We start from the raw sequence: 25271 nt of genomic DNA, 5'->3' as shown, positions 1-25271 counted from the left end.
AGTCTTGGGATCCTATACCCATGCAGGAGACCTGGAAGAAGTTCCTGGTTCCTAGCTTCAGATCAGCTCAGCTATACCTGTTGAAGCCTTTTGGGGAGTGAACCAGTGGATGGAAGATCTTTCCCTCTGTATCTTTTTTCTCTCTGTATATTTGCTTTTCCAATAATAACTGATTCAGTTATCCTACTTCTAGCTTATATTTTCAGGAAATACAGCAAGCATATGCTGCACTTCTGTATTTATTGCTGCACTCTCGACAAAAGCCAAGATTTGGAGCCAACCTGGGTATCTAATGACTGATAAATGGACGAAGAAAACATGGTGTCTACACACTGGAATATTATCCAGCTATTAAAGAAAGGAAACCCTGAGTTTTGCCACTGGAGATCATTATGTTCAATGAAATATGCAAGACACAGAAAGACATTAACATATGTTCCCTCTTACATGTGAAAGTGAAAAAATTAGTTATCTAACAGAATAAAGATTACTGAAGTTGGGTAGGATCGGGATGAGGGACACTGTAAGAAGTTGGATACTGGGTTCCAAATTACAGTCAAATAGAAGTAATCAGTTCTAGTATTCCCTAGTAGTCAGGTAAGTATAGTCCTTTACAAACCACTGGAAGAGATGAGCTAGTACGCTTGGAACAGAAAAAATAGAATATGGAGGCTAGTTGCTTTATGTGATTTGTTTAGTTCGTATATGTATGATGAAATAATGTACAGTGTATCCCATAAACATGTAAAAGTTGTACATGTCAATCAAAATTTTAAAAAACAGAATAGTTTTAAGAAGAAATATAGACTCTCAAGTCTTACCTAGACATTCCATATTCGCAACTGTACTTTAAACAAGATGTACAGATATTTCCTCCATTACATTTTGACAAGCATCTGTTACATAGGCTTAAGCTTCTAGAACAGTGCCTGGCATTTACTTAATGCTTAATAGAAGTTTATTTTAAAAATTAAGTGGAATGCTTGGAGGCCACCAACTTGAGCTGCAGAAGGAGATGAAAAACATAGTATCAACCCCAAACCAATGCCTTGAACTAAAGATATACTTCTACGGCAATTACAGAAAGTAAGAAAAATCATATGCCTTGACCCAGGGGTGAAAAGCAAGGGAAGAACAGAGTGTTCAAGGATTAGAAGTTATGGGCAGAGGGTCTCTGGAAAGGAAGTACAAGAAAAAGCCCACTGAGACCTGGCAAATGCATTATAAAACTCCTCCCGTTGCAGTACAGTGAAATAAATGTTCTGATGTCCTGCACCAAGTAGGACTGTGTGGCTGTGGCAGAGGTCAGGGTGGGAAGCACAGGTAATCCACCCTCTGGGGGGGAGCTGTCATGGGTCTTTGTTTAGAAAATTCCTTCACAGATCTAAAACTGCAAATGAATCAAATACAAATACAAATTGCTACTTAAGTAATGGTTATAATCTTTACTTTTGAGTTGATCCTAATTCGTTGAATTTGTTTATGATAATTTTGTTATCTCTTTAAAATATAAATTATTCATTTTCTGAACTTCCTTCTTAAAAAGTATCCTATTGTCTCAAGTTGGCTTTATGTCTGAGTCAGCTTTTTGTCACTATAACTGAATACCTAAGGCAAGTTATTTATGAAGGAAGATTTATTTACAGTTAGCTTTGGAGATTCACAATAGCTTTACTCCCTTTGGGGCAGTGATTCAGCTTTGGACTTTTATTTGAAGACAACATTATACGGAACTTGTCTCAAAGTACTATTCTGGATTGTCAGCAACATTACCCAGAAACATGTGAGAAATGTAATCTATTGAGCCACAAATCCAAACTCAATGAACTAGAAGCTTGATGATAGGGCCTAGCAACTAGTAATGTTTCAAGAGGTCCCAAGTCTGATCCCTGCTTAAGTTTGGCAGAAAAATACAGAAAATGACAGAAACCTCAGCCCTGAACATTCACGTGTGACAAATTTTCATATATAAATATGGATCTTAGAAGCAAGTTTTGTGTCTAATATTAGAAACTTAGTGTGATATTTAAAGCCATACGAGTATGTGATACAAACTAGGAAGAGAAAGAAAAACTATCAGACTGAAGCGTGCATAGCGCCAACATTCAGAGGGAGGGAAAAGGATGAGCAGTCTGTCAAAGCAACTGAGAAATGGTAGCCACAGAGGGAGAAGGCAAGTGATGTTATGAAAGTGAAGAGGTTACGGTATTTCAGGGAGACTGTTAGGATCCCCTCCGATGAATGCAGACCCTACCCTCCTCATTGAGTGGCACCAATGTATTTTTAGAGGACTTATCCTGGCTTGAAACTGGGTTTGATGGAGTAAAAGTCATTTTTCCACTTCCTTTAACAATGTCTTGTGTGACAATTAACATGAGGAGGCCAGCGAATTAACCCACTGCTTGCAATGCCATTGCTCCACATAGATAGGAGCACTGGTTAAAAAACCAGCTGCTCTGTTTTCAACTCAGCTGTCTCCTAATGTACTTGAGAAAGCAGCAGAAGATGGCTCAAGTGCTTGAGCCTCTGCTGCCCATGTTGGGGGGCCTTGATGTAGTTCCTGGTACCCAGCTTCACCTGGCCCAGCCATGGATGTTGTGGGTATTTGAGGAGTGGACCAGTTCTCAGTGTTTTCTTGTCTGTTGCTCTAGTTTTCAAATAATTCCTTTGTTTTCTTTTTTTAAAAGATGTATTTATTTTTACTGGAAAGGCTGATATACAGAGAAAGGAGAAACAGAGGGGAAGATCTTCCATCTGATGGTTCACTCCTCAAGTGACCACAATGGCTGGAACTGAGCCAATCTGAAGCCAGGAGCTTCTTCCAGGTCTCCCACACAGGTGCAGAGTCCCAGGGTTTTGGGCCATCCTCCACTGCTTTCCCAGGCCACAAGCAGGGAGCTGGATGGGAAGTGGGGCTGCTGGGATCAGAACCGGTGCCCATATGGGATCCCGGCATGTTCAAGGCGAGGACTTTAGCCACTAGGCTATTGTGCTGGTTCCCTTTTTTTCTTTTTAAGACTTATTACTTTGAGTGAGAATGACTACTATAAAAGTTCTTCCCCTCTCTCTCTTTTTAAAGATTTATCTATTTATTATTATTATTATTATTATTATTATTATTTGAAAGGCAGATCAGATTTTCAAAATGGAGGAGAGAGAGAGAAAGATCTTCCATCCCCAAATGGCCACAATAGCTAGAACTGAGCCAATCTGAAGCCAGGACCCAGGAGCTTCCACCAGGTCTCTCACATGGGTGCAGGGGTCCAAGGACTTTGGCCATTTCCCACTGCTGTCATAGGCCACAAGCCTAAAGCTGGATTGAAAGTGCAACTGCCAAGACATGAACCGGTACCCAAATGGGATGCTGGATCTTGAAAGTAGAGGATTAGCCAGTTGAGCCATTGCACCAGCCCAGTTTCTTTCTTTTTCTTAACAGAGAGCAATAGACAGCCAGAGTATATCTCTCCTATTGAAGGTTAACAACACAGGCTTCACTACAATAGTCCCTCCTTATCTGCAAAGCATTGTTGTTCTAAGTCCTCCATTGCATGCCTAAATGTGCAGATGGCCCAAAACCCTACAGATGCTGTTTTATCCTATATATCCATACATATGATAAAATTTAATTTATAATTCAGGCACAGTATGACATTAACAATAATAACATAATAAAATAGAATACTATAATAGTATATAGTATAATAGTATAATATACTATAATAATATAGTATATATAGTATAATATACTATAATAGTATTATAGTAAATAGTTATTTACTATAATACTATTATAGTAAATTAGTATTTACTATAATAGTTATATGAATGCTGATTCTCTCAAAATATCTCATTATACTATATACTTACCCTTCTTTTTCTTGTGATGGTGTGTGGATGATACAATGCCTAGAAGATGAAGTGTGGTGAATAGCACTGGCATGTGATATAGTGTTAAGCTACACACAAGGGTTGCTTGAACACAAGTGCTATGATAAGACAGTTCATTTGATAACAGATGGCTACTGCATGAAGCAGTGACTGGTACTGTATAGCTACACACTGGATCAAGGGCTGATTGACATCCTAGGCAATACTACATAAAACTTCATCACATTATTAAGAATGGCTGGCAATTTAAAATGTATGAATTATTCATTTCAGGAGGTTTCCACTTAATATTTTCAGACAGTAGTTGACCATGGGCAAATGAGACTGTGGAAAGCAAAATTGTAGATAAGGGGGAATGACAGTGTTACTGGCAGCCTGCTCCTGCCATGAGGGCATCTTGAGGACACCATTTAAAGACTGTTAGTTTCTCATTTGTAAAATGGCGATAATAGCAACTAGCAACTGCTCTGCAAAGGAAGAAGCTAGCACTTCAGGTAGCAACGCAGAAAATCCTTGATGACAACGTCGAGTTGCCAAATCTACCAAATCAAACACTGTTATTCAAATTAACACATTTCTTCTTTGTATCATCAGTTTAATTTTGGGTTTCTGGTTTTTGTCTCTGGAAGGGCTTTATCTAATAAAGTGATAATGTGAAGGTTACTGGTATTTTTAATTGTCAGAGAGTCATTAATGTATTTCAAATTCTCAAAAAAGATTATTTGTGTGAAGTATTGTTCAATGAGTGTCGTAAAGGACTTTTTAATACAATGGAATTAGCACCCTAATCCCATAAAACAACAACAACAAAATCATTTTAGGAATAATGGATTAAGCATTATATTTATCTTGGAATGAATATATATATGTATATATACATTCTCTTTTAATTACATTATTCTATTATTCAGTTCATACTTTAATAAACTCACAGATATTCATTTTTTTGAACTCTTAACTGGCATAAAAGATGCAAGTATTCAGTCTTTGTCTTATCCTTTTCTCAGCCTTGAAAAAGTATAAGGATTGAAAATCAGGTTTAGGGAATATGCAAAATACCATACACATGAAAATATATCCACACAATATCAATTATTTGACTAGTTGAAATAGTGGAATTTTAATGTCATTTTAAAATTGATATGTTAAAATACAATAAAGCTTAGTATTTTAAACTAATTTTGCTGACTATTGGAACATTGAGGCTATACAGAGAAAGTTAATTTAGAAATCATGTGTTTGGGTAGTTGCTCCATCCCTTCCATTAGTTGTGTGGTCTCAAGAACATAGCTAACCACTTGTTACCTTACCTCACAAAATATGAACAGGTTACTAACATATATAATGCTTTCATTTTCATTGAAATTGTGGCCTCAATTTCTAAAGTAAAAAATAACCATAGACACATTTTCATAAGTATTTTTATATAATTGCAATTCCAAATTGATAATTTCCTCCAATTCACTACTTGGTGCCTTTTCTTTTCTTTTTTATCGTTTTACGACACCATTTTATAGGCTCTGGGATCCCCCCAACGCCTCCCCCTATGATGGATTCCTCCACAACTTGGTGTCAAACATTTTCATTTGTAACTATTTAATGGGAGCAGGTGGGAAGCTTCCATGTACACGAGTTTTAATTAAAATACCTGCTTACCATGCACTGGCAAGGCACATTTTAAAAGGGTACAAATAGGTTGTCACAATGAAAAAGGAAAATTCCTGCTTATGATGGTTGGAAATAGGATCAAATTAAAGCATGTCTTAAACCAACGAGGTATTTTATAAACCATGAGATTATCATTAACAATATTCTTATTAAAAATACCATTGTTACATTCCCATGCAGTGTTTTGTGTTGCACCAACTGAATTAGTTTTGTAATGAGAAATTTATAGAATGTGGTTTGTGCTACAGTGTCTTCTGTGAGAAACACATTTCATTGGTTCAGTGACCAAAGTCAGCAAGCCTCAGTGATGAATGCTGAGTTTTTGAAATGCCTCCCCACCATTCACAGACAAATATTATAACATTTTGATCTACTCTTTTTCTTGTTCTCTTTTCATGCTCCCCAACAAAATATGTGCATATTTGCATGCCTATTAATATTTTCTTAGTTCACAGTCTCCTCTAATTTTAAAAGCCAGTGATTTTTAACCTTTGACTTGATAAATACGATCCAATTGAGTTAAACTGATATTCTTCTGGAACTTGAAAGGTAAAATGCTTATTTAAATATGTGGTAATTATCACCAGAACTGTTCATTTTTAACTATTAAGTTTAAACAAAGAGCAATTGCTGTTTGCTCATGCAAAACAAACAGTGCCTGCTTAAGATCTTTTTGATTAATCTGCTTCCCTGTGTGTAGATGTGGGAGAAAACAGTGCCTCAGGCTCAGCACACACATCTATGAAATGGAAAAAGCTTTGCTGTACCAGTAATAGTCAATGGCCAGGATTTTCCCACAGGTTAGTGGTCTATCATGCAGGTTCACCTGGGAGAGGGAGACCAAACCTCAGGCCAGGCCAATACAGCCAAAGTATAACAGAAGCAGCCCAGATCCAGAGCAAGTTTTGAAACAAAAGAGGTGCTTTTCTGTTGGGGTAAGAGTGGGTAAGCAGACAGAGGAAGAAGGAAATACAGAGAAGCAAAGAGAGGCTGATCATTCTAGAAATTTCACAGAAAAGAAGATATGAAAAGGAAAAAGCTTCCCAAATTTTTGTTTGTATGTAATTTGAAAGGTAGGAGAAAGAGAGAAAGAGATTACATCTATTGGTTCCCTCTCAAATGTCTACAGCAGCTGGGGCCAGGCCATGGTCAGGAGATGAGGATGCTGCCTGGGTTTTCCACGTGGGGAGCAGATATCAAACTACCTGAGCTAACACTGCTGACTTCCAGGATGGTCATTAGCAGGAATCTGGAATCGGGAGTGAAGTGAGGACATAAGCCCATACCGCATGCAAAAATTCCAAATGGCAGCTTCCATGTGTTATGCCACCTGCCTGTCCTGGGAATTTTTAAACCATAACTCCTTAGAGAGATGGTGTTGCAAACAATGAAGGTTACGTACTATTGATGGAGCTTTGCTCATCAAGAGCTGTCACCTGGGAGGTATCAAGGGTTAGAAGTTGGTAGAGCTGAATAATAAAGACTGTGTTGAAAAGGCCAGAGCTGTGGTATAGCACTGCTGAGAGTTCTGACTGCCCCACTTTGGATCCAGTTTAATGCCCATATGCCTGAGAAAGCAGCAGAATGGACAAAGTTCTTGGGCTCCTAATACCCACATGGGAGACCTGGATGGCTGGTTCTTTGTCTTTCTTCCTCCTTTTCCCTGTAACTGTTTTTCAAATAAATAGGTAAATAAAAATAAATAAATAAATCCTTTTTTAAAAAGACTGTGTTGACAGCTCTTCTCTGTAGCCCTCCACTCTGTCTCCCAACTTGCATAGAAATTGGATATTTAGGACATAACACAAAAGGAATAGCCTTACCATAAAATCACGTAAAATTGGAAGGAGGGCTCCAGATCAATAGGCACAGGCTGAGACAAGGATTTCATTCAACTCCAAGAGCAGGAAGAGCTTCAGATGACCACTGGCTTACTTGAGAGACATTAGCTCATAACTCTGTATTTTAGGCACTGGTTATGTCTTACTGAGTATCACCCAAGGAGGGCAGCTATGAGAACAAAGTGATGAGGCAGACCCCAGATGCTGACAGGAGGCATGGACTGAACTCCCAACCGAAACCACAGCTTTACCCAATGTCTTTATGGTTCTCTGTGTGAGTGGTTACGTTGTGAGTTTGTGTGTAGGAGGTGTTGGACATGAGAGTAGAATCCTAAAGAGACAGACAAAAGAAGCAGTTATGCAGAATAGCTCCCTGTGGAGGTATGTATGGGATAGATGGATTTATGCATGAGTTCACTCAGAAATTCCATCTTAGTTTGACTATTTCACACTCTATTGGTTCCTTCGATGACAGTGATGATAAGCAGATTCGTGATCTTCTAATTCAGTTTTGAGACAGAGCACACTGCAGTTGCACACACCCACTGGGACCACCTGGAAAGACACTGAGATGGACAGAAACTGAAACCAACGTCGGATGGAGTTTAGTTCTGAAAGGATAAGGTAGGATTTGTGAATGAAAACCTATTATAGAACAAGTCAACTACACATGATCAGTGCCAAAGACTGCCTTGGGAACTGAAGCATTAAAGGAACCAGTGGTATGGCACAGTGAGTTAAAGCCACCACCTGTGATGTCAGCATCCCTAATACTGGATCTCTGCTTGGAATCCCCAAGTCCAGATACTCCACTTCAGATCCAGCTTTCCTGCTTATGTGCCTGTGAAGGAGCAGAGGATGCCCCAGAGTGGTTAATTCCTTGCCACTCATGTGGGAGGCCAGGATGGGATTCCAGGTTCCTGGCTTCAGCATGGCCCAGATGTTGCTGTTGAGGGCATTAAGGGAGGAAACTAGTGGCTGGAAGATGTCTCTCCCTCTCTCTTTCTTTCAAATGCCATTTTTTAAAAGCTAGGGCACTAAAGGGCATTGATTTACATATTAAACAGATGTTAGGAAAATGATATGGGGGCAAGAAGCATATTAGGTACTGAGGACACGAAGAGAAATGCATGCATAGAAACTCATGGCCCAAAATCAACTGAAAAGAGGAAGTACAGACCAAAGAACTTAATGCAAATCCAACTGATGGTACTGGAAATATGGAAACCTAATCCCATGATGGTTTCTAGGAGACTGGTCTTGTAAGGGCCTTGAAGTAAAGGCCTACTGCTTTGTCATAAAAGCTAAGACTTGCTCTGTTTCATGGCTCACTAAGTGATCTTTCCCCTGCCCAGTCTTTTATTACCAACCCCAGACCTTATCAGATGACAAACCGCAGGGACTCACACAAGTTTGGATTGTGAACCTCTGAAATCATAAGCCTAAATAAACCTCTTAGGTACCTTATTACAGTAACGAAGAGCTGACTAACACACACCTTTGGCTCCTTTTGTTCTGTCTTCACATTGCTTCTCGGCCTTTTGGCTAAGATCAAGTACAGTATCTGTTCTGTCCTCACTCTGATTCCATAGAGGGAAATATAGGCTAACTATAGCAGGTACAGGAGATTCCATGAGTCCAGGAACACTAAGCAGTATTGCATGGCTTCATCCCATAATGTGAGGAAGGATTGTGGGGGACACCATGAAAGGACATATGAAATACCAGTACACCACTCTGTAGAGAAGGATGGGTCATCAGAAATTGAAATCAGGGATTGGCATGATGGCAGACTAATTCTCTGCCCTGTGGCACTGGTGTCCCATATGGGTATCAGTTTATGTCCTGGCTGCTCCATTTCAGATCCAGTTCTCTGGCTATGGCCTGGGAAAGCATTAGGGGATGGTCCTAATCTTTGGGATCCTGCACCTACATGGGAGGACTTGAAGAGTCTCCTGGCTTCAGATTAGCTCAGCTCTGGCCATTGTGGCCATTTAGGGAGAGAGCTAATGGATGAAAAAAAACTCACTGTATCTCCTTCTCTATGTAAAAACCTACCTTTCAAATAAAAATCAATAAACATATTTTTAAAATTGAAATAAGTAGTAACATAATCAGATGCTTATTGAAAGTTTGTATAGAGTTTACCTAAGCCCATTCTGCAGCTTACTTACTACTGTATTGTGTGTTATCCAGTCCCAGAACCTAATAAATGAGATTCCTATAGTGGATTAGTGGCCCAATGCAAATTGGATACTTGTAGAACAGTGTCCAGGAGGAATAAGGTTCTTCAGTGTGCAAGTAGAATTATAGTTTTTAGAGAGGAAACTACTCGGCACACTGTACTGAATCTCTATAGTGAAGATAAGTGCGGGCAGGGGCCATAATTTTAGTAAAAGATGTTTTATCTGAAAAGCAGAATGACAGAGGGGGACAGGCCAAAAATTAAAAAGGGAGAGAAGGGGAGAGATATCTTCCATCTGCTGTTTCACTCTCCAAATGATTGCAACAGCCAGGGCTGGGTCAGGCTGAAGCAAAGAACCTAGAACTCTATTTAAGCCTTTCATTTGGAGATTTGGGATATTTTGTCTTCTTAAGCATATTAATAGGAAGCTGGACTGGCTGCAGAGTAGCCAGAACCTGAACTGGCACTCAGATATGATATGTAGGTGTCCTGAGTGATGGGGTAACCCTGTGGGCCATAACATTCACCCCAGGAGCAATGTTTTAACTTCTCCAGGCAACATACTGGAGGAGGAAGCAACTCACAGATAGGAAGACAAGTGAAGTTAATCTACTTTGTTCAGGGGCTTGAATAAGGCCTAAGGATTGATTCATTTTAAAAGTTTAAAGCAAAATTACACATAATGACTCCCAGCCCAGACCTAAAAGAGACTGTGCCAAGATTCTGGGGAAGAATACCACATTGGTTACCTATTGCTACACAATAATTTACCACAAAACTTAGTGACTTAAAATAACAGTGTTTACAATATCACAGCTTGTTCTGGGTCCAGAAATGGTGCATGACTTAGTTTGGTCTTGTATTTACAGGCTGCTACTGAGGTGTCAGCTGGGCAGCAAAGACTTGTAGACTCATCCAATTCCCTACTCATTCATATGTTTTATGGCAAGATTTAATTGTTTTATAGATTGTTGGTCTGAGGTCACCCTTAGTTCCTTGTAATGTATACCTTTCTATGGGAAATCTCATAAAGATGCATCAGAGAGCATGCAAATTAGAAACAAAAGGATTTGTGGAACCTAGTCTTAGAAGCACCATCTCATCTCATTTCATCACTTTACTGTGTTTTGCTTGCTAGCAGTCAGCTACCAGGCCCAGCCCACTTTCAGGGAGTGAGGGATATACAGATGTAGGGATATGTGGGAATCCCTGAGAGTCATGTTAGAAGCTAGCCTATCACAGGCAGCTAAGCCCAGAAAGTATAAGCCCTATTAAATTTCTCTCTCTCTCTTTCTCTCTCTTTCTGTATAAAACCTTAGAGATACTGTGTAAGGGAGAATGTGGGAGGATATGAAGGTGGATATTCTCATTCTGGCAATGGAAATTTTAAGAAGTAGATGCTAGAAGGTTGCAAAGCTGCTGTCAAGATATCTCAGGAGATTTGGGTGACATCTGCTGGGCAAGAGTTATAAAATGGGATTTCCATTTTTGCATTGAATGATTTAATTGGAATTCTTCAGCTTCATGAAAAATCTCTGGGTTGAATAGTCACAGCTGGAAATAAGCTTTCTCCAGAATGCTGGTAAGGATGACTTCTGGCAGTCTCAGATTCTGTCTTCCTAGTTAGCAATGACAATTCTCACCCACCCCCATGCTCCCATAATGTGCAATAATATCATAAAGGGATGGTGGGTCTGTTTATGTTACAGGCTTATTATTATCCAAATAATAGTATCCAGGACATTGTAATGTCACAGTTAACCCACCCAAATATTCAATGGTGTGCCTAAAGGGGACCTGTTATAGCCACTAGCACTGTTCACCAATTGTTTCCTTTTCTTCAGCTATATCAACGTATTAAACTTGCTAGTTTCACTTATGGACATTTACAGGGGTCAAACACTTCAACTGTCTTCCACTGTTTTCCCAGGCACATTGGTAGAGAGCTGGATGTGAAGTGGAGCAACCAGAACTCCAATAGGCACCCATGGGATGCTGGCAATATAGGTGGCAGCTTTACTTGCTATGTCACATTGCCGGCCCCAGCTTTTATACCTAGTTTTACATTGTGCACTAGAATTTCACATGTAGCTTTTACATTTATGTCTGTAACCCTTTTTTACTTGATTTTTGTATATGGTATTGAAGAAGCAGTTCAACTTCTTTCTTGTGCGGGTATCAATTGTTGGAAAGGGTATTCTTTTTTTATTATTAATTACATTGCATTATGTGACACAGTTATAGGTAACTGGGATTCCCCCCACCCCTCCCTAAACCCTCCCCCCACGGTGGATTCCTCCACCTTGTTGCATTACCACAGTTCAAGATCAGTTGAGATTCTTTCATTGCAAGCCTATACCAAGCATAGATTCCAGCATCTTATTGTCCAGACAAATTCAACAGCTTGTTGGAGAGACCATCTCTGATCTGAAGGTAGAGCCAGCAGAGTACCATCCCCATCAATTAAAAGCCCCAACCTAACATCAGCAACAATTTACAATGTTATAGAATTATTTGACATAGAATTGAGTAACCAACATGTTTTTTAAAAAATGCAAGTTCTTTACCATATCCTGTGACACCTTCAGTGACATTTCAATATTAGTTTATACACGACCGGGTTCTATACACTTCAAAATGGCTATAGATTACTATTCAGCTGTCTCATGTCTATTTTCATTATAGTATTCAGCATTATATAGCGTTGAAGCATAATTTTGCTGAACTTGGCTTTTTTTTCCTGGTAGTCTAGACTGGCTTATAACTCTAACAAGACATATGTTAACAGCTTAGGTGCAGAACAGTTTTAGGAGGGGTGTGCAGAGAAATCCTCAATACCCTAGTGAGGAGTAACCAATCTTTGTGTCCCACCTAGTATGGTATAAGTGAATCCCCGCTGACCGTTTCCTGTCTGATTTCAAGCTAGAAAGGGTATTCTTCCAATTTTAGTATATGTGCTACCAAAGTGAGCACAGATAGGGTATTCTTTTCCCCAGTGAACTGTTCTGTCATCCTTTTCAAAGACAGTTTGATCACAAATATAAAAGTCTACTCCTCAGTTCTCAATTCTGTTTCACTAATCTGTATGACTAATTCTTGCCTACAAAGAATGCTCCTTCTATGTTAAAAGTTTTAAGGGCCAATGAATGATTCTCTATTCTTTGGTTCTTTACCTCTCTTCTGGCCATGTACCTAAAAGAGCTTAAGTGTTAGACTGAATTCCTGAGTGAAGGTAACCTGGAGAGGACCCCTGATTCAAACCATATTAGATATCCAATGTGAGCAAGAATCAACATTGTGTTTAAACTTATCAGCAGCCTGACACAGTCAGCTCTATAATTGACAATTTTACATACAGTGGAGGTAGAGTCCATAGAAAAGTTGAAAAGGAGAAGAGGAAGCAGCCAGATGAGCAAAACCTGGGCTATAATTTTAATCCCCAAGGACTATCAGCAAACCCTTCTTATGTGTTTCATTTCTGGATGTAACCTAAGAAAATCGGGTTCTCTTATTACCATTATTAGCACACCTGACTGACTTCCACATTTTAAGCACTGGGATGCTAGTTAGTTATTCAGTATAGAAAATGGTATTCAGTATATAAAATGGCATCTGTGCCCTCAGATCTTACAATTTAATTAGGAAGATAGAATGTGTACTGAAAAATAAAGAAAAATGTAAGTTGTCACACAATAAATGATATTAGATGAGTTCAAAGGAGAACTGAAAATGAGCTAGGATAATTAAGGAAGGTTTCACTTTATTGTGGCTAAGTGATGTCTGATGGGAAATCATGACTTAGATAACCAAAGATGAGAAGGAATATGCATTCCCGTAAGTGAAAAGAAAGGTAGGGAAGTACCATTCTTCTTGAGAGACAATGGACAAGTACACCAGTTTACTTGGAGCAGGATCGATTGAGAATTACTTTTTAACAGAGTTTGGGGGTTAAATTGAAGACATTTGTAAAGGATGAACTAAAATTTTATTCTGTAGGTAGAGGGAAAATACTGAGAACTCCTGGGGTGAGAAAATTATTTTTTCACGAATTGAATCTTGTGGCAGTAACACTAGAAGTAATAGAGGTAATTCTACTTCCTTACCTCTGAAGTGACAACTAATGGTAATTCTTTCATTTATCTGATTTGACTTAGATTATCAGCACAGACCTAGAGGGACCAGGAAATGCTGATTACTTTACCATCATTCTTGAAACTAGCAGTAAGTTAGCTGAATATTGTCATGTAATATTGACACTTTTTATGTTGGGTAGCTTGGTGACAGAATGCTGAGCGATGTACTACATCGAGGTGGTCAACAAACATACTGAATGTGGGCTTTAACTTTCTGGTTTTCTCAGACCCTTTCAAATGCCAAGGACAAATGGTTAAAATTAATGGTGAAAGAATTTGAGGCTCACCCATGTTAATGTGGCAATCGTGAGCCATCTTGGGTGAGAGTCAGCAAATATTTTCATATCTGTCAATTCTAAGACACAGGCAAACAGATCCTGTTAAGTGAATGCAGCAGTGAACCTGTGTCTCTGTTAAACCACAGTGAAATGAAATAAGCTGATTTTAAATTTCTAAAGGGAACTTAAACCACCTGCTAAGTTGTAGAATTTAATTTGCAAGATGAATACTTGACAATGTGACACTTCTCTCATAGCTTCATTTGCTGTTTTAATAAAAATGTCCACAATGCTTTGGTTCCATCTGTTAGAGAGAGTGAAAACAGCTAACTGCTACTCAAACAACAAAAAATACAGCTTTCTAGAAAAGTATATCTAGTGCCGCCAAAATGTAAGGAGATATTTATAAATTTTAAACTTCTACCTCACTTCTAAAAAACGCTGTAGTAATTGCACTGCATCTTGGACTCAACATATAAATAATTTATGCAAAAATTTTACATTTAAATTATTCCCTCACACTACAAATGCAAACAAATGCTTTCAAAGTTATCATGACCGTGAATCTTACTGCAGCAGGCTACAGATTTTCATTATAACAATTTGTAAGCAAATATTTAGTTATTTTTGTAAGCCACAAATCTGGCTGAAGGAGAAAATGATATATAATAAACAAAAACCGTACAAACCACAAAACATGTTTGTTGCTACATTTCCAGATTGGAGATAACAATAAGCTATAGTACTGACAGTCTCCCTACTTTATTGATTATATTTCCATACTTTCCTCCCCCAGAATAGAAAAAGATGCTATAACTTTCAAGAATTATTTCTCAGCTACTAACACCAGTACTAAACATTGTGTTGCCACATGGTAGGCACATTTTATGTGTCTGTTGAGTCAAAAAGGGTAATATGGGGCAAGAATTTGGTACAGTGGTTAGGACATGCACATTCCATATTGTAGCGTTTTTGGTGCAAGTTCCAGTTCTGGCTCTTAGCTCCACCTTCCTACAGTGCGTATCCTGGGAAGCAGCAGGTGATAGCTTAAGCACTTAAGTTCTTGCCATGGAGGATGCAGATTGAGTTTCAGGCTCCTGGCATCAGTCTAACTCAGCTCCTAATATTGTATACACTCAGGGATTGGACCAGGAGTTGGAAGGTCTCTCTTTTTTTCCTCTTTGCTCTTCAAGTAAGTACATATGTATACATATATACCCTATATTTACATCTTATTTTCAAATGTGCATGAAGCAATCAATGAAAATTTATATTGACGTTGTTAGGATGCTGGGTGCTGCTTTTCTCCTTCTCTCACGTCTTCCCCCAGATACAGGAAGAAGAAAAAGAAAATTGGAAACAATAGTCTCATTCACTTCCCCCATTCCTCAATTCTTGCCACCCTAATTAGCAGTCCACATGGGCATGCATCTTTCTCAGTTACGTAAACATCATCAAAAAATTTTTTAAATGAAAAAAAGGAAATCTATATTTTACACCAGAACAATTATTAAATGATATACATGATAACAATCAATAATCTTATAATTACTAGAAGTAACTCAGCATAATGAAATCCCCTTATCATGTGGCTGGCATTGCTGGGATGCCATCTGTGAGAGCATTGGTTTGAGCCTTGTCTACTCCGCTTCCAACTCAGCTCCCTGCTAATGCACCTGGGAAAGCAGCAGAAGATGACCCAAGTACCTGGGTGCCTGTTATCCACATGCGAGACCAAATGAGACTCCTGGCTTCTGCCTGACCTAGCCATAGTAAGTATGGCCATCTGGTGAGTTAACCAACAGATTTAACAGCTCTCTTTACCTCCATCTCTCACTCTATGCGTTTCTCTTTCTATAAGTCTGCTTTTCAAATAAAAATAAATAAGTTTTGCACTCACTTGCTAGGCTGTACCTTCCACTGGTGAGCATGAGGACCAGGCCTGGAGGTACCAAGGCAGAACAAAGTGGTGGCACCTCCAGCCTGTGTTGGCATACATGAAGGCCAGGTCTGAGGGTGGGATGGGCTGAGCTAAACTGAAGTACTCGTGGGTGTGTATGAGAGCTGAGTGAGATGTGGGCTGGGTCCACATGTTTTGCACATGCAGAGGCTGGCATGTGCAAAAACCAGGGTGCAGGCCTGGTAGGAGCTAATGGGGGTCGCCCTGACTAAGCCATGTTACCCATTGCTATTAAGTGAGGACCGGATCAGTAGTGAGCTGTCTGGGCTGAGGCATAGCACTGGTTAGTTTGTGTGAGGTATAGGGCTGGAGCAGAACTGACCAGACAACTTCATCCGCCAGTATGTGTGTTTGCTGGTGTAGGCGACAGATCAAACCTGACCCTGCACTGTGGTGCACACAAGAGTCAAGTCTGAGGTCACCTCAGATGAAGTTTCTTGGGGGTACTCCCCAACCTTACTGATCAACTCAGACCCCAGCCACAGGAAAAAACACAGGATGTGTTGTCCAACCTTGGAGTATATGTTTTAGGACAGGGTCTCCTCAGTTGCTCATGCCTGTGCAGTGGACAATATGTACATGGGACAAGACAGTCAACTCATCTGGGCAAACTGGGAATGTCAGAGGATAGAAAGTAGAACAGGGGCCCGGCGGCGTGGCCTAACGGCTAAAGTCCTCGCCTTGAAAGCCCCGGGATCCCCTATGGGCGCCGGTTCTAATCCCAGCAGCTTCACTTCCCATCCAGCTCCCTGCTTGTGGCCTGGGAAAGCAGTTGAGCACGGCCCAATGCATTGGGACCCTGCACCCGTGTGGGAGACCCGGAAGAGGTTCCAGGTTCCCGGCTTCGGATCGGTGCGCATCGGCCCATTGCGGCTCACTTGGGGAGTGAATCATCAGACGGAAGATCTTCCTCTCTGTCTCTCCTCCTCTGTGTATATCTGGCTATAATAAAAATGAATAAATCTTTAAAAAAAAAAAAAGAAAGTAGAACAGGTTAGATAATTCTCCTGACCAAGCTTTGTAATGTGTTCCTGAATTTATGGATGCATTAAAGTGGACTTTATCAAGCAACATCAATTGACTTTAAGTTAATACAAAGAGATGTCAGTATTTGGTGGGCCTAACCTAGTGAGGTGAGCTTGTAGTGCGGGTTTAGATGTCAGAAATTCTCTTGCTGGCCTTGAAGAAGCTAAGATCCAGGTTGTAAGGAACAATTGCAAGAATCTGTGAGGGTATTCCAGAGATGGAAATGATCCTTGTCTGATCATTAAGGAAGGGAATTCTACCATCAACCATGAGGTTTGAAAGGGAATTTCAGATTCTAGAAGGTACACAGCCTACTGTAGTAGTTTTTTTTTCACTAGAGGCAGCAAATATACCCCTAAAAACTAAATTCTAAAAGAATGGGGGAATTGAAAATAGACACTGAAGCCATTGAGTAAGGCAGGACATCATATGTTAATAATTTGATAAATATAATTTTAAGGAGGTTGTTCATGTTCAGTTTTTTTGGGGGGAGGGGGATGGTGGTAATTGCATTTCCTGACCTAGAAATACCAGAAATGACAATCTTTGACAATTTAGAAACTGACAATTTAGAAATTTCCTCAGAGGAAAAAAATCATGGAATACAGTTCAGAATATATTTTAAATGACTAGTGCACACAGTTAAAAAGTTGGGAAAATCCCCAAATATAAACAAAAGGAAACTAAGAAAAAGTAATTAGTAAATCTATAATCTAAAAAATTTAAGTATAAATGATAAAATAGATAAAAATAAAATGTGAAAAGATTCTTAAGAGTTCATAAATTTATATATTATGATAAAAACTTTCATGAATTTCAAAACTTCTTGCACCAAGGTAAACTTACCTTTTACAAATTAGGTATGTATGAATGTATGCATGCTCATTTTATTTAAAAGGGAAGAGAGGGAAGGAGGGAGGAAGGGAGAGAGAAAGAGAGAGAAAGAGGGAGAGATAACCAAGCCACTGGTTTGCTTCCCAAATGCCCAGAACAGTCAGGACTGGACCAGGCTGAACCCAGTATCCCAGAATTCAATCTAGGTCTCCAACTTGCATAGCAGGGACCAAGTGCATGAGCTGTCATCTGTTTCTTCTTATGGTGTACATTGGCAGAAAGATGGATGATATGTAACAAACCCAGGACTTTAGCTTGGGCATCCCAAGAGGATCTTATCTTTAAATTCCATTTTCCATGAACTTTTGAAAGTATCCTCACAGAATACATAAAAGTTTTAGGAGGTCAGTAAGATAAACAAATATCAGACCAGCCTGACCAAATAAAAGAGAAAAGAGCAAATCATTATAGAGAAGGTCTAAGGCCACAAATTATAAGAAAAATTAAATAATGATAAAATTCAATCACAATTTATTTATCTATCTGTTTGCTTGTTTGTTTATAGATGAAGGATCTGAGCATCAGAAATATCAGGGGCAAGTATTTGACTTAGTTGTTAAATCATTATTTGAGATGTCACATAACATATCAGAATGCCTTGCTCTAGTCCCCAATATTCTGATTCTAATCCAGATCCCTGCAAATGCACATCCTGGAGGCAGCAATGTTGTTTCAAGTACTTGGTTTCCTAACACCCACATGGGAGACCTGAATGAAATTCCTGATTTTTGGGTTCAGCCTGACTGTTGCAGGAATTGGCAAATGAACCAGTCAATGGAAGATCTCTTGTTCTTTTTCTCTCTGCCTTTCAAACCAAATGGAAAAAAAAGAGATTAAACTAAAGAACTACTAGATTGAGCCAGCACTTTAGTGTAGTAGGTTAAGCCTCTGTCTACAATGCCAGCATCCCAAATGGGCATCTGTTTGAGTCCCGGCAACTTAACTTCCACTTCAGCTCACTGCTAATATCCCTGTGAAAGCACTGGAAGATTGCTTAGATTAGCTCAGTCGCTAGCTATTGCAGCAATCTGGGAGGGAGCCAGCGGATGGAAGATCTGTCTCTCTCTTTCTCTTCCTCTCTTCTCTCTCTCTCTCTCTCTGTGTATGTTTGTGTGTGTGTCTCCTCTCTGTAAATATGCCTTTCAAATAAAAATAAATAAATCTGCACAAAAAAGAAATTAGACAACATGGAAGTAAGAAAATTAGGCTGCTATTACCATGTCTTATGAAGTCAAGGCCATCCTTTAACCACCACAAGTAAGGACCCAAGTTCACATTGATAGGCAAAGGTACTATATTGATTTATACAGCATATTTCAACTTAATATGACCAAGACCTCTGTTTTGTAAACTTTACTGCTTCTTGGGATTGTCTCGGAAAGATTATGGAGGGAGCAATGTTGATGATGTGGTGTGGAAGTATATTGAACTTCTTAGTAGTGCATCTAAAATTATTCAGAGAAGTTCCAAGGTAAAATGTCTGTCAATTCTGAATGAAAAGTCAGATGATGTCTTATCAGGTATGGATTGTTGATGAATGTGGAAGCTAGATGAACACTTGGGAAATATTGCAGTAGATGATAATGTTTTGGATTGGTATAGTAATACTGGAGACAGAAAGACATGAATGCACTTGGAGAATGTTTTGCAAGTAAGCTGACAAAACTCCAAATGTTTAATTGGGGGGCTGAGGGGAATTAGAGATAAATTCAATAATTTTTTGTGCTGCCTACTAATTCAAAGTTGAAGGTGGCACAATTTACCCAGACGGAAAAAGTTGAGAAGGAAATGGATAATCTAGGATAAAGGGTAGATGGACAGATTATAGGAATTATGAATTATCAGCTATGGTAAGATTGAAACTCCAAAGACATCTAAAGGGATGTTGAAAAGATGTGAAAGAATGAAGACAGAGACTCACAGATTTGGGTGAATTGACATTATTACGTGGTTGACACTTAAAAACCTAGGGATGGACATAAAACTCTTCAGGGTGAGAGTATAGTTAGGAAAAGAGAAGCATGCATAGGAAATCACCTCAGAGTAAGTCAACAGTTGGAACAGCTGAGAAGAAAGCCAGCCAGGAAGTGTAAGCTGAGAATGATGGACTTCTGATTGTTTTTGAAGGACTATACTATTGTAATAATGTAGGGGAAATAATTGGAGAGAGAGAAATTGAGAAGGGAGAGAGGAGAAATCCCTGAGTCTATGAAACTGTATCATTAATTTTTTTTTAATAAAAGGTAGTGTATGTAGAAACGGCTAATGAAGGAACAGGAAAACCAAAAAGTATACCATCACAGAGGCCAACAGGAGAGTTCAAAATTGCAAAGTTGTCAAGTGGAAGACACAGTGGTCAGTTGTTTGAATGCTGCTGAGAGATGAAGAGAAAAGTGCCCATTAACTCTGACAGCTTGCAATTACTGATGATTTCTACTGTGGCAGATTCAACACAGGAGAGGGAACACAAGTCAAACTCCCAGGCTTACTTCTCAACTTAGTCATCACCAAGAGGCAAACCTCAGCTTCTAGGGCAGATTTGAGCAGACCCATGTCAAGTCACTTGCTCAGTCACTAGAATCAGCACAGCACAAACAGACCTGCTGAGGCTGAGTGTTCCCAACAGAACCCGTCACTGTGTATAGGGAGGCCATTTCACGGCACAGAAGTCCATAATCAAGGACTCATGCCCTAACACACAAATTTGCACAAACCCATCTTAGGTCTAAAATACGTTGAGAGGCCAGAAGTTTGGGAAATACATGCTTAGGATCCAAGGTCAGGGCTTATTTATGTTACAGATACTCTGTCAGTGACAACACAGAAATATTAAGTACTTAGTATTCTTGATTTATCATCTTTTAAGACTTTCTCTCCAATTATCTTTAATCTAGAGTCAAGTTAATTTGATTTACTGATCATATCATAAGCTTATCTAATTCTTATCTTCAGATATCATGCTTTAATGTATTGTAAACCAAGTGCTTAACTAAGTGTAGAGAATTATAAAATGAAGATAATAGGATGATTAATTTGAGCAGAGTAAGTACAAGTTAACAGTTCTCTCACATATATTTCACTGAATTATCTCTTATAGTTATTCCATTTAATCATAACACATTTAAACTACTTTTAAATGAATGAGACTGCTAACTTTTTCAATCTTGTTTTAGAAGTTAGGTAGTTTTTTTAAAAAAAAAGTTAAGAAAATGGAAATGAAATTATTTTCCCAGTCTACATGAAGTTTGACTCTCATGTTCACAGCTTAAAAATTTCAATTGTTTTGCCATGGATTATCTTTCCATTTACCAACACGCCCTTCTTTCCTCTTTTCAAGCTTTAAAAAAGTATATACCCAAACTGTCAAACTGTATACCCAACATATGCTCAGGCTCTGATTATTTTATTCTTGTAGTCATGTCTTTTTTGTAAATACATACATGGTAAAGTTAGAAGCATTGAAAGACTACCAGGGCTAGGGAACATCTACCCTGGAGGCCATATAAAGCCTGCAAAAATCATCTGATCTGGCTCTGTCAAGGCAATCACAGGCAGGACTCAAAATTCAATAAATGCAGAGGGGGTTAATTCTATTATAAGTTATATGGTTCACAAATGGTGTTATAAATATCCAACTGGTCCTTGGCAGGAAAAAAGTCTCTCCTGACACTCAAAACCCTATCTGTCTTCTGGTTACTCACTTTCAGAGGCAACAAGTTATTGGTTTTCCAGAAATTACTTGATAATTCTAGAAGCTTCTCTCCAGAATCACTGAAACTTTATAAATTTAATACATGCATGACTTTTAAAACCTACAAAACCATCCCTAGATTAGTTTCCCAATTACTTAATGACAATCGACTTACTCTTTTTAACGTATTTCAATGTGAAAACAAAAATATAACAGTTTTGTTTGAAAAAAGTTTTTTACAAGTTAGCCATTAGAAATCATTTCTATGAATAACAGAGACCTCCTTTTCACAATTTTGCTGCTAACTATCTAATAAAATATGTGCTGTCTGATAACCAACAGAACATCCTTTGTGTTTAGGTCCTTAATAACACTTTAATTTTATTCCTGTTTATTCTCCAAAATGGTCAACTGTTAGCTGCCAAAGAATGGGCCCTCCAAGAAACTGTTCAGCTCAAAGTCTGACTTCTCTAAGTTGTTCTGACTTTGGCTAATTTAGTTTATATATTTTAATTTACCTTCATTCTGTATAAAATGTTGATCATAATTGTATCTATTTCCCAAAGTCATTATGTGAGTGAAGTTAAATGTTCTTTATGTGTCTGGTATTTATTAAGTATTGAATAAATCAATTGTATTTATGATCAACTCCAGTAGATATGAGAAAATTATTTCTTTGTTTTTGTTTTATTTACTTAGTTGCTAGTGATTACTACTATTCTATGTTTATCAAATTTTCTATCTAATTCACAATGCTACCACTAATGTTCACTGAATATTGACTGTCTCCTTGGCTATGTGTTAATACACTCTGTTGTGTTTGTTTTTTGGAGCTTCACAGAAACTGTCGAAGTAGGTCATTTTATTGCCATTATCGTCAACTCAAGGGAGTGAACCTAAGAATCCTGAATAACTTGCCCAGCTGGTTAGGGACAATGCAAGTATAGCAGAGGAGAGTGCTTGCTCTGACATTTCATTAATCTTCAGGGCTTCACTTACTCATTCTTTCATTTTTTAAAATAAAAGTAAATGCTTATTGAATGCCTATTCTCTTCCAGCTACTCTCAAAAGCATTAAATATACAAAGATAATAAAGCCATGTGCTACCCTCAGGCTGGCAGTGGCTAACAGCAACAAGTTATAGATTCTGAAGAACAGTGTCTCAACTTAATTACTACTAACTTGAGGCAAGGACATGCAGGTTCCATCATTTGATATAATACCAGCTGCCTTTTTCTTTCAAAAGACGACATGGAAATGACAAGTTTCCTCATGTCTTTCTGTGACTGAAGCAAATTCATTTTCTTGCTATTCTCCATTTAAATGTTTTACACTGTGATTGTCTATCTAGGAAGATTCTTACCTCTCATCGTTAAAAAAAAAAGCTTGTCATTTGTATTTTACAGTTTTATTCACTTTTGGAATTATAATAAAATCTTCCCAGGTAGGCTCTAGGTTATAGCAACCTCTGCCTACAGTGCCAGCCTCCCATTTGGGTGCTGGTTCTAATTCTGGCTGTTCCATTTCTGACTGAGCTCCCTGCTAATGGGCTGGGAAAGCAGCAGATGATAACCCAAGTGCTTGGGCCACTGCATCCACTGGGCATACAGGTGAAAACTCCTGGCTGTGGACCAGACTAACTCTAGCCATTCTGGCCATTTGGGGAGTGAACTAGTAGATGAAAGATATTTCAGTCTTTCCTTCTCTCTCTGTAACTCTGCCTTTCAAATAAATATACATACATCTTTTTAAAAAAAATTAAAATATGAATAATTTCTAATTATTAATGATTTCTGAGATAATCATATACTCACATACAATCACATTAAGAAATAATGAGAAGTGGTCACATAGACCTAGTACAAAATGTTAATATCTTACAAAACAATAGTACAACATTACCTTGAGAGTATTGACACAATTCCATCAATTTTGTTAGTTTCTCCATTTTTACTAGCATTCCTGTGTATACTTGTATATTTCATTCTATACATCATTAAGAGTTTTTTTTAAAGATTTATTTATCTTACTTGGAAGTCAGAGATATAGAGAGGAGGGAAAAACAGACTCAGAGCTCTTCCATCCACTGGTTTACTTTACAAATGGCTACAGGGCAGAATAACTGAGACTCAAACCAGTGCTGATATGAGATACTAGAACAACCAGAGGGAATGGCTTACTAGGACACAGTGTCAGCTCTAATTTTTTTTTTAAAAAGATTTATTTATTTTATTTGAAGATCATGGTTACACTCCATACCTAGGGAATGGCCTTGGTTGCATTGTACCCAAGCAAGTGTTACACTGTTGGGAGAAGAACAGCTAACAGGAGACATTCTGGGCCTGACTAAGGCCAAATTTGTGTTAACTATACCAGTGTGCCAACAGAGTTGCTTATTCTATCTTTTCTTTTTTTTTTTAAAGCTATGTTGGGGGATAGATACCGGCATGCTTACAGACAGGGTCTGGGGACCCGCATGCAGCTATGCTGGACCCTAGTTAGGCAGGCAGGGTCTCAGGCTGGCAGAACACAGAGCCAGAGGATCAGACATAGAGGGCAAGGATTGATCAGGATAGTGGTTCCAGAGATGTATGGGAGGGAGGACTGCTGAGGGAAGACATGACAGGTCAGGAGTGACTTCTGGGGGATTTCCACCAACCTGGCTACTACACTTGTAGCTAATTAGAGCTAAATGAGGGGGATGAGAATGGGTGGTTTAGAGAAGAGAAACCAGAGGACCTTTTGGGGCCAAACCAATACATGCACACATGTGAGAGACCTGAGGTGGGATCACTGATATCAAGCACACACAGAAATCATGGCTTGGAGGCTTACCTGGCAGGGCTCCACCACAGTACCTGCCACTGAGTGTTGGGGCAGAGGGTACACCATGTTAGGCTAGGTCATGACACTAACCGGCTCAGAAGGGAACTGGGACTGGGAGCAGATTCTTTGGGAGATGACGGGCTTATCCCTCTAAGTCTGCCATATCAGCTAGCTTGCTTGAGGGCTGTGGTGGTGATGACTAAGCTAGGCATGACCATGGAACTCAAAAACACCCATGGGTACTGGCATTGGGAACATACCAGGCTGGTCCAGGGTATAGCACCCACAGGCTCACCCAAGAATTGGGTGTGGGGCAGGCCAGAACACAACATCCACCAGCACACAAAAGGCCAAGCCTGGGCGGGGAGGAGGGAGAGGGGCAGAGAGGAGAAGAAGGGGCACAGTGCTGGGTTAGGGGCTAGAACCTGCTGGCACACATGAGATCTGGTTCTGGGAGTAGGCCTGGTGGGGGAACTTGAGGGGAACTCCCCTGGTGGGCCATTGCTCCTATTGGTGAGCATGGGAGTAGGCTGGGTGTTGGTCAGGCAGGCAGGGATGCTTCACTTGTTATCAGGTGTGTAGGCTGGCTCTGCAGCGGGCCAACTGGGCAGAGCCAGGCAATACAAAAAGCACACTGGCATGTGCAGGAGCCAGGATGGAGAGGGGCCATGTTGACCTAGCCTAGCTTATCACAACTACATGTTTGCATGAAAACCAGTGATGGGGGCAGGCTGGGCAGGGCTAGTCTGCAGCACCAAACAGCGAGAGTTGGGCCCAGGGAGTGGGCAAGCCAGGCCAGGTTAGGTTGTAACATATGATGTCAGAGGCCAAGTTAGGTGATGGGTTATGTTGGACTGGGTTGGAGCAACCTGTGGCATACA

General features: G+C 39.3%; 1 long non-coding RNA gene and 1 pseudogene across 1 annotated transcript in view; one reads left to right on the top strand and one right to left on the bottom strand.

The window, feature by feature from the left end:
- LOC131481563 (uncharacterized) overlaps window positions 1–25271 on the bottom strand; it is a 129576-nt gene that overhangs the window by 84197 nt on the left and 20108 nt on the right. The window lies entirely within an intron of this gene.
- On the top strand, window positions 8923–9011 carry LOC118758071 (U2 spliceosomal RNA; annotated as a pseudogene).

Source organism: Ochotona princeps, chromosome 12 (assembly GCF_030435755.1).
Source record: "Ochotona princeps isolate mOchPri1 chromosome 12, mOchPri1.hap1, whole genome shotgun sequence".
NCBI classification, from domain to species: Eukaryota; Metazoa; Chordata; class Mammalia; order Lagomorpha; family Ochotonidae; genus Ochotona; species Ochotona princeps.
This window is presented reverse-complemented; position numbering and strand designations above follow the sequence as displayed.